The sequence below is a fragment of the Amaranthus tricolor genome, chromosome 13 (assembly GCF_026212465.1).
Source record: "Amaranthus tricolor cultivar Red isolate AtriRed21 chromosome 13, ASM2621246v1, whole genome shotgun sequence".
Classification (NCBI taxonomy): Eukaryota; Viridiplantae; Streptophyta; class Magnoliopsida; order Caryophyllales; family Amaranthaceae; genus Amaranthus; species Amaranthus tricolor.
This window is the reverse complement of record NC_080059.1, coordinates 8,117,218-8,123,987: the sequence shown is the minus strand read 5'-3', so window position 1 is coordinate 8,123,987 and position 6,770 is coordinate 8,117,218.

Below are 6,770 nucleotides of genomic sequence, written 5' to 3'. Positions count from 1 at the left end.
AAGAAAGAAAGAATACCACGAAGAGAAGAGAAACTTGACACGTCAAAAATAATAACAGTAGGATGCAAGAGATTTTGGGGATTAGTGAAATAACAGAAGAATGTTCTACAGGGATAATGATAGGTTATAAATACTCATCAAGGGGCTCATAAATAAGGTAATTAATTTCTACTAATAAGAGAGAACATAAAAAAACTCAGAGTAATTTATTGCAAGTGAGTTATTACATTTGATTGAGAAAAACCTTCATAGAATTGTCAGACATTAATTGTAACGACCTCACGTCTAAATAAGTCCTAAGTAGTAATCCACCTTGTAGCCACAGTGCATTTGGAAGGGCCTATTGGGCAATTCATCTTGATCTGATACTGACTTGGCGGTCGGAATAGGTCCCCGGAAAACCCTTCCGGGCCCTGCTAACCCCTTGTTGTGTTTTTTCTGGACAGTCATCTTCTCAAAAGATCTCACTGCATAGCTTGGCGAGATAGCAAAAACAGACTTCCACCAGCACTTAATCTTCAATTAATCACTAATTAGAAGATTAAGTTTATAATCAATTGTTCTACAGTATCGTACAGGAACATTTAGTATAATTTAGTTTATATTATTTTTAATTTTTTATTAGCTTAGAGGAAATTATCAACTTATGGTTGGATCGATATAAATGTAAAAATAACAAGTGCAACCTATATTCTTTTTCAGTGGATTTTTACTTTTTTTCTAAATCCTGCAATCTGCATATTGGGGTTGTTACTAATATTATAATTTAAAAACAATGGAAAAAAAGTGTTTTCAAGCCTAACTCAAATAATTATTGTAGCAATTTAAAGACGTAGGTGATTAATTTAAGGTTATAATTGGTCATTTAAGAATTTGTTTTATATAAAAATTAGGGGCGGATTTATGCCCAATCAATGATGTAATTGCTGATAACATTCAACTTGTGTATAAAATTAAACCATTTACCTAAAGATATTAATGTATGTGCTAGTTGAGTTGGTAAGAGTTTTGCTATATATATGACAACAGATTAGGGTTTAAATCGCTTTTAAACACATTTTTTAAATATTATCGAATTTATTTAATTTTGTTTTAAATGCGCCATTGATAGAAGTTGCACATGTAACGAAATAATAATAGTTAAAGTATGGAAACGACAATGATAAGCCTTGTGGTTACTATTTGTTTGGTATAAGGATGAGGAAAAAAATCACTTAAATATACACTTACTGATGCATACATGCTTTTCAAAAAATAAACTTTCTTTGTCACCAAAACTCATTCCTAAAGCTGTTGTCCAACCAATTTTTGAATAAAATTTTAATAAATATTTTGCTTATTTAAACAATTTCCTCTATTGACAACTCAATGATTGAGTTTGATGATGAAAATAAAATTGTTGATTACGATTACATTTATATATGCTTGTATGGAGGAATTAAATACATCTACTTCAATATGAAAAATCACTTACTATAACTAGTTAAAAAGCCTATTTTTTATCTTGAGAATTGAAGATACTGAAACTATCTACTTTGATACATAAAAATATTTACTATAACTAGTTAAGATACCTACTTCTTATATTGTAAACTGAAGGTACTGAAAATACCTAATTTAATAAGTAAAACATCTACTTTAATTTGTTAAAATTATAATAAACGTTACTTGCATCTTAGGGTAAAGAAGGAACGTTTAATTGATGAAATTGAGTAAGAATTTCCGAAGAGATTGGCACAAATTTTTTGAGAGAGAAGATGGGATGTTAAGGGAGTAAATTATGAAATACAAATTCTTGTGAGAGATGGGTTGACCCATTACATATTTTATAAAATATTGTAAGTATGCATTAAGAATGATATAAGTAGATATTTAAGATATTGAAAGTAGGTATTAAGGATACGATAAATAAGCATTAATAATAATATAAATAGACTTTAAGAATATAGTAAGTAGACATTAACTTTTTATGAGTTGGATTTGAGATACGTCTCTGAAAGGGTCGGTCTCTCAAGAGACTAGCTGATTATGAAAATGATATTAATAACTGATGAGAAGAATATAAAGCACGTGTTTATTTCTAAAATTTTCAATTATCTTTAATTATTTGGGCCAGCCCAAAAGATGATCTTTGGAGAAATTGGGTTCTTCTATCTATTGGGTATCTATATATCTGTTGGTGACTTGCAAATGTACGAGTTATTGTTGGGGACATGACACCAGTGAGGTACACAACCAACATTTTAATTAAGGTACGTTTTACAATGAGATCGTCTCATAAAAAAATTTGTTTTAATTAATACAAAGTGAGTTAACTATTAGTGTGTTTTCTCTTTAAATTTGCATCAACTACTAATAATGAGTTTTTATTAAGAATTTGTGGGAATTAATAATGAATGAAAAGAGATTAAATTATGTAGATAATATTAAAAGAAAATTAAAATATGTTGACGAGATTAAAAGTATGTAGCATGGTTCCATTTTGATAAGAAAATAATGCAAAATAAATAAGACAACAAATATAAAAAACTAAGGTATTTTAAATAATACAGAGAAAATATAAAGTTTTGATGTTATTTTTCATTTTTAGTCGTGCAAATATCCTTTCGGCACACATTCCACAAGGTGAAGGGAGACCCAATGTTCAATTAATATTGTGATTAATCACCATTCTAAGAATCATGCACTCATTCATTCCTAAGAGCAATGCAAGGTTATCACTGTAAATTCAACCCTAGTCTGATTTGATACAAGAAAAATAATTCGCTTAGATTCTAAATAAAGTTTGACTTCAAATCCGATCACATGCTTCGACTGCGAGTCGACTTTGGTTCAGAGTCGGATCTCATAAAAGATCGAACTCTAACTCCGCTACAATCCAACATCCAATCTCTAGTTAGTTTTAGACAAATTTGTAATTTAGGCTTAATATAAATATATTAATGTGTCAATTTCAACTTTTGATTCTGCATTTATTATAGGTGTTAGAGTTATTAGACCCCATCATAGAAGAAATTTCCCCAAGACTATAACACTGTTACAACTTTGATGTGCTCATTTGTAAGTTATCATTGTTGTTAATTTGCATTTTGTTATTAAGTAGAATGCGAATCCTCGCATATTCGAGTTATTAAGTTTGATAGGTTGAACTATATTTATTTATTATGTAGTGCTTGGAGCTTTGGGCAAATTATAATCTATTCGAAGAACATTATTGTATACTTTTACCAATTTTACTCGCACTTTTTTTCACATTGTTTATACTTTAAGTTAGTTCATAGGAAAAAAGGGAGTTGTAATCATTTTTTTACTTCAAAAAAATACTCCTAGTATTTTATCTATCTCTTTAAATTTGCCTTATTTTTCTTTTTACTTTGTCTCACCATATTTTTTTCATTTTTATTTTTAGTCATCACTCACATTATTTCTTTAATTCACATCCACACATTTAACTTATATTTTCATTTCATTTATACATTTCTCCTGCTATTTCTTTTTCTTGATTTTCCCACAAATTTTCTATGAGATAAATTTGGTGGGACAAAGGGGGAGTGATCAATTTCTAAAGTACTCCCTACAACACTCTCATTTAAGGTTGTACATCTCATTTTGTATTAATTTAATTTTAGGACAAACGTTGATTATTCTCTTTTAATCACATTCATACATATTAAGTCTCTTTTAATTTCATCCATATAATTCATTATCTCCCTTCGTTTATAGCCAAATATCTACGTAATTCTTAAAAAAACATCAATTTCTCTTTAATACTGCCTCATATTCAATATTATTGTTCCATTTGATTTTTTGATACTATTCATCGATCACTCTTAATTTGTAATGTTATTCTTAATATGTAAGTAGACGTGAATTTAAAGGGGCGGATAAAGAAGATGAAGAAAAAGGAATATGATCAACTTTACCCTTGGCATATTCCTTTATGTCTTTTCATATTCGATCTCAATATACCTAAAAAAGACGATATGTATCAGTGACAAAAACAATAATAATAAATTTCTTAAAATGAATAATATAATAAATTAATAGGAGTAATAAATAAAATGAAAAAGGATCAAAAGGACAAAACACGTACTTAGTATACATTTCTCTTAGGTAAAGCATGAATTGTGTCGCATAACTTGTAGTATGAGGTAATCTTACCACAAGATGTGTTCCATCTTTGAAAAAGTGTAATCAATATAAATTACAAATAAAGTCTAATAAAGTACATTAATTCTCTATGAGACCGTCTCTCCGTGAGACTACTTCAATTGGATCAACCCAAACTTATTTTGAAAATTTGAAAGGAATAAGCAAAAAAATAAAAAAAATTCTAATGATAGAAATGTAACACCCCATGATTTATCGGGTTTAAAAAGAAAATATAATAAGATAAAAATAAATAAGATTATTAAATTATATTATTTTACATATATAATTATAAGAATAAAGTAATTAAATTTTAACGGTAACGAGTTTTATCACGTACGATGTCATCGCGTAACGTTTCTTTTCTGTTTTAACAATATCATAATAATTACTTAATTAATTAATTAATTTTTTTTAAAAAAATAATAATAATAATAATTAGGGGAAATTGAGGGGGTGGCCAGTTGGTGGAGGCATGGGAGGAGTCTTGTAACTCCTCTCATAATTGTGTATTATGGCACAATTATGGCCATTATCTTAAGTGCCTATTAATCCTTAAACTTCTTTGATTTTCCTCACCATTTCAAAACTTCAAGTAAACAAAAAAATTCAGAAATTTTTTCTCCCTTTTTGCTCCTTGAATTCAGCACATTCAAAAGGAAAAAAAAAATTTCGTGTTCTTCAATCCAATCTTTTGATCAAATGGTAAGTTTAATTGAATTGTTAATTATAGATTTTATATACAAAGATTTCTAAAAAGAATTATATTTTATGTATGATGATATCCAATGACTTGATTGAATATTTTTCTTTTATATATGAAAATTTTCTGTAATAATCCTTTAATAAACTTTAATTTGTTAAAAGGATTAAGAAAAGAACTTCTTGATCAATATTCTTTAATTAAATTTAAATTTGTTATAAGATTTAAGAATTAAAGTTATATTGATATTTAAATAATTTTTATGGTTTACTTTTCTCTAACAAAATTTCAATTGTTAGATGAAATTTAAATGGTATAAACCAAGTAGTGTAGTTATTCAAGAAATTATAAATCCTTTAGCAAAATTTGATTTGTTTGAAGGATTTGTGTTTATACATATACGTTTTGATTTAAAAGAGTGATTTGGGTTTTACCATTCTCTACAAAATTTTAGTTTGTCAAGAGAATTAAGTATTTAATTTAATTATCATAATTTATGAAATTTTAAGTTTCTTAAAAGATTTTGTGAATGTGATCTTGTTCGATGTATTTTGGTCATGGGATTTAAAAGTTAAATCATTTGAATAATTTATATATAAAAATAATAATAATAATAATAATAATAATAATAATAATAATAATAATAATAATAATAATATTAATAATAAAAAAATATTCGGGCAGCAGTTGTTCTGTCCCGGTAAAGGTGCCGATCTGGAAACGTTAGTCGTGTTCTGTTATTGGTTTGTGTATCCGATGCGTTAAAAAAACTCGTTAAACGCTTGAAATAATTAAAAATAGCAATTGGATGTTAGAAATCATGAAATTATGTACCCAAGGTAATTGATGTATTCCGGACGCAGTGGTGAAGTCGGATTTTTCATTTGAATTTTCTAAACTGTCCGAAATGGCCAATAAAGTTTCTGGTCAGAAATTAAATTTGGAATCATTGGAAATTAGATGAAAACATTTAAAATTATCAAGTCTTAGTAATATCTTAGTAGTATGGAGTGGATTAAATGTGTAAACACGTTCTAATACGTGACCGTTTTGTGTGTGTGTTATTTAGGACCTCGATTCATAAGAGGGCGAAATTCTTATCGTGCTTAAACGTTGTTTGGTTGCAGTGCTTAAAGGTACACGCTTAGACCATACTGTTTATGTGGTTGTGCAAGTAGTGTTGTTTCATTTCTAATCGAGGCATTGTGAATCACATAAGGATTAGACACCTCAAATAATATGAAATAAATAATTGAAAATTGAATTTATGTGCTTGGCACCCAAAGGGGTTGACGTTTGGTTGTGTTACCCAAAGGGGTTAACGATTGGTTTGGATTATTATAATTATTGTTCCCATGGCAGTTTTGGATCATTACGATCACCATGGGGGTATGCATACTTTAGCCTTTGGCGACCCGAACAGGACGGGCAACGTCTTAGGTCGGAGGTTGCCTTGGGATTAGCTCTCCCAAGTGTATTCCACCAAATGGATTGATTTTATACTTGAACGACCCGAACAGGACGGGCAACGTTTCAAGTTAGAAATTATATAATAATGAATGATTATACTTGAACGACCCGAACAGGACGGGCAACATTACAAGTTGGAATTATCGGAATTATGAATGTATTAGAGCCTATGCATGCTAGGATGAACACATTGCTTGTTTTTCAACCTGGTTGATATTTGTATAAAGTCTCTGACGTGTATTGAATTGTTTCTTTGAAACCTACTGTTTGTTGTCTTACGACGACTAGTAGGCTGATTGCAGGTGAGATCTGGAGTGAGGTCTTGACTTAGAACCTGTAATCATCAAGACTATGCTATTATCTTTTGTATTAGATTATGAGTAAAATGAAACTCTGTATTTATGTACCAGGAGATAGAGTAGTTTTTCTTTTCGCTTCCGCTACTTCA